Raw genomic sequence first — 4,727 nt, forward strand, 5'->3', positions numbered from 1 at the left:
AAGGTGAACACATAACCAGAAGTGGATCTCCTACTATCCACATGCCCTGCATAGTCTGAATCTGCGTACCCAAGTACACGCATGTCTCCTTTACCAAAGCAGATGCAAATCTACTTGGTACCCTTCATGTACCTCATGATGCACTTAACTGCCTCCCAATGCCTCTTTTCTGGATTAGCCATATACCGCCTAACAACTCCCACTGCAAATGCAATGTCTGCTCTACTAGCTATCATAGCATACATAAGACTCCCAACCGCTGATGCATAAGGAACCTTGGCCATCATGGCCCTTTCCTCATCTAATTTGGGACTATCTGTATGACTCAGTTTCATATATGGAGGCAATGGAGTACTCATTGCTTTCCCCCCCTCCATATTGAAACACTGTAATACTTTTGTAACATACTCTTTTTGTGAAAGCCAAAGGAGTTTCCTACTCCGATCACGCGTGATGCGCATACCAAGAATATGACCTGCAAGTCCCAAATCCTTCATATCAAAGGCCTCATGCAACTTGGCCTTTAATGCATCTAGCTCATAAGTATTCTTGCTAGCCAATAGCATATCATCCACATATAGTGCCAAGATTATCAGGCTATTATCCTTAGCCCTTTTAGTGTAGAGGCAGTGATCAATTTCACTCCTTCTAAAACCCTGGGACCAAATGAAAGCATCAAACTTCTGATACCATTCTCTAGGCACTTGCTTAAGACCATAGAGACTCTTCTTCAGCTTGCAAACTAAATGCTCTTTGCCCTTTTCTTCAAAGCCTTCCGGTTGCACCATGTAAATTTCCTCATGCAAATCCTTATGCAAGAAAGCTGTCTTGACATCCATCTGCATAAGCTCCATATCCTCTACTGCCACTAGTCCAAGCATGCATCTAAGTGTGGTCATCTTCACAACTGGAGAGAATATCTCATCAAAGTCCACACCCTTCTCTTGCTTGAAACCTTTAGCAAACAAACGGGCCTTGTACCTAGGCACATCATCACCTGTGACCTTCATTTTGTAGACCCATTTACATGGCAATGCTTTCTTTCCATGTGGCAAGGAAACCAAGTCCCAAGTCTTATTCTTCATAAGTGAACTCATCTTTGATTCCATAGCATACTCCCACTTGTGTTGATCCTCACGCATCATAGCCTCTCTGTAGCAAGAAGGCTCCCCGCAATCAGTAAGCATCACATAGTCTACCCCTCGAACAAACTTATCAGGCGGTCTAGACACTCTAGATGATCTTCTCAAGGGCATTTCAGCTTGCTGTCCCACTTGCATATCAGCCACATTTGGCTCATCATTTCCACCAATAGATGATCCATCATCTACCCTTGATTGTATACCTGTGGGAGTACTTGGTGGTACCATTTCTTGCACATTTGGTGCATGGACAGCTTGCTGTCTATCAACATATGCAGGTGGATTCACATCCTGGAAAGTGATTCTCCTCATTTCCACATCCCTCATGGGTGCCTTATGCATCTTCTTCTCATTGAAGACTACATCATGGCTGCGTATGATCTTCTTTGCTTCTAGATCCCAGAGATGATAGCCCATCTCTCCACTTTCACCATAACCCAGAAAGATGCATTTCCTAGACTTAGGATCTAGCTTCTTTCGAAGCTCTTTTAGCACATGTGCATATGCCTCACACCCAAATATATGCAAATAAGAGTAAGAGGGCTTCTTGCCACTCCATGCCTCTTCAGGAATACCACCATCCAAACTCTTACTAGGTGATCTATTGATCACATGCACTGTAGTCTTCATTGCCTCATCCCAAAAACCACCAGAAAGACTTGCATTGGAAAGCATGCATTGCAACCTTTCTTGAATGGTACGTTTCATCTTTTCTGCAATTGGATATTGCTTTGGAGTACGACGGGATGTGAGCTCCCTCTTAATCCCACGTGTATCACAGAAATGCTGAAAGTCATGAGAGAGATACTCTCCACCATTGTCAGTCCGTAGGCATTTAAGCATTCTACCTGACTGATTCTCAACCAAGGCCAACCATTTCTGAAATACCTGGAACACATTACTCTTCCGAGCTATAGCATAAGCCCACACTTTCTTAGTTGCATCATCAATGAATGTCACATAGTATTCAGCCCTGCCTAATGACCGTGTAGGCATGGGACCACATACGTCTGAATACACCAAATCAAGCTTTTCAAACTCTTTCTTTCCCCTTCTTTTATGGGCTGATTTAGTATGCTTCCCATAGAGACAGTGCTCACAAAATTCAAAATCAGAGAAACTCAAATGCGGTACATAACCCAAATGGCATAAGGGTTTCATTCCATTCTAGCTCATGTGCCCCATGACAATACTTTGCACGCACCTCAACATAGTTGAAACAGACTTGCATGCAAAGTGGAGCCCCCATCCGATAAGTACTTGAGAGATAACCTCTTGTCCCTTAGCCAATTGGCTAAGATTCCCCATCTAGAAGGGTCAGTCAATCCACACACATTGAGTGTGAGAAATGTTAAAGTATTACTTAAAATGCTTCTTTTGCCCCTTCTTTTCCCTGGGATTAGGGCTCTTGTTAGAGGCAATGGAGTCCTTGGCTACAAAAAGACGATGCTTATTTTGTATTATAGTAGATGTCTTGACTGTCTCTTTAACATCTTTTTCTATATGGTTTTGATCTTGCATCTCCTCCTCAAATTCATCAATATCTATTAGCACATCATCACTCTTTAGGATCTCATTCTCAAACTCCTTAGATATCACCTCCTCCACCTCAACTTTAGGTATCTTCATGTCTTCTTCCATCTCTATCAGTGCCTCATAGGGGTTAGCAACCAGAAGAGAGGCTAACTTAACTTCATTGAGCTGGGAGGGCTCACCAATGGCCAAGTTCGAGTGTGGAGGAGAAGGAGGAGAGGGGTCAGAAGGGGGGAGGGCTGACTTTTGGGAATTCAGTTTTCTTTGGCTAGTGATGTCGAAGGTAGAGAAGGGGCTTTAGTCTTAACCCTCCTAAGGGGACAACTCTTGACTATATGACTAGAAATTCCACATACAAAACAAGAATTAGGCAGATTCTCATACACTAGATCCTACTCTTGTACAACCTCACCTCTCTGATTGAGCAAAACTAGCATGTTAGGAAGCTCTTCTATGAGGTCTCCCTACATGCACATCTAGGGATTGCCTTTGGGGTTGGTAAGATATTCACGTTCAACAATGATTACTTCACCTAAAGCTCCACAAAGCTAAGAAGCTTGATTGCAAAAGGGAGAGAAGAAAGTCTAGTAGCTCTATCCATACTGGGAGCCTTGTAAGTCTGGGACTATCTAGGTTGAAGAAAGGCAACCACCTCTTTGTGTATAATGGTTGATTTCTAATTGTCCAAAGACCTTGTTGGAGAGCTCAATCAACCATATCAGGATGCTAAAAAAAGAAAAGCAAAATATCCTCTCCTAAGGATCTAATTGTTATGGAACCAGTTCTCAAGGTAAGAGGCCCGAGGGAATGGACATGCAAGTACCCAACCAGTGTGTGCTCATGCAGATAATCCTCAGCATCCTCAAGACATTCCTCATCAATGTATCTCAATACTGTCTTACATGTTCTATTAGGAGTCTATGAGATTGGAGGTTCGTGGCCCGTTTCGGGAACTGCATGTGGAGCTTTATAGGCTCCTTTCCTCCTTCTGGATGCTTGGGGTCAACGGTCCATCTATTCGACTCTACTGGCGATGAGCCATTCATTTTGGCTTGCTGGTCAAGCCCTGTACTTTCTCTAGTTTGAGATTTTCCAAAACTGGCCTGTGTCAAGGGATGTTGAAGAAGCCACCCTTGCTCTATTGTAGCACCCTCACATAAGAGGTGAGAGATTTAGTATTTCATCGCACTTTGCCTGGAATTCTTCCTCGAGAGATCTCATCATTATCACTGGTGCATTAAGCAAACTGCCCTACGAAGCCACCTCCTCGAGTGTGGATGAAAGAGGGTATGGCTCCTCTGTCGGGGCCACTAGGGGCAAACTCTCTTGTTTGACATCCACTTCCTCCTTGGGCACCAACAAGGGGGCTGAAGGGCCATGCTTGTTTCTGGCACCAGCGGACAAAGTTGACAGGGTCCCATCACATTTGTTGAGAGGGTCGTCTAAAGGTGGGAAGACAGAAGAGAATCTAAGATATTGGGCTCCTCCAGTTGGAGGAATACAAAAGCTATCATTTCCAAGAGTGCCTATCACATCATCTTCTCCAAATACTGAATTTTCTCAAACCGATGCATGCATACCACTTGGGGTATTGTGAAGTGGGAGTGGAGAAGTCCCCTCATTGAATCTAAGATCGTAAGGAGGAGACGAGGGCAGTGCATGGCAAGTGACCCATGTCACCATCTCCATCCTCTGTCTCCATCACTCTTGTGCACCAATAGTTGCTTTATTCATAACTTTATTATTTTGATCATTAAGTCATCCCGTATTCATAGAATATTCACCAATCACCCCATATTCACTGAACTAAAACTCAAATAATTGATACAAGGGGCAACATTTGTTCTTGGCTAAAGTAAGGGGGAAATCCTAAAATTAAGCACCTTTAAAGTTATGTGACATCCACATAATCCCCAAAACAGGTCACAACATTGGAAATTTTTAATTGGATCCTAAAAATACCCACCATGTGGAATAAACAATAACCCAATGCATTTTGCATTATAACGTAGCGCACACTGAATTATTAACCCAATGCACACTAGGATAGTA

The sequence above is a fragment of the Dipteris shenzhenensis genome, chromosome 1, assembly GCF_047967505.1.
Source record: "Dipteris shenzhenensis isolate YYH24624 ecotype China chromosome 1, Dip_SZ_1.0, whole genome shotgun sequence".
NCBI classification, from domain to species: Eukaryota; Viridiplantae; Streptophyta; class Polypodiopsida; order Gleicheniales; family Dipteridaceae; genus Dipteris; species Dipteris shenzhenensis.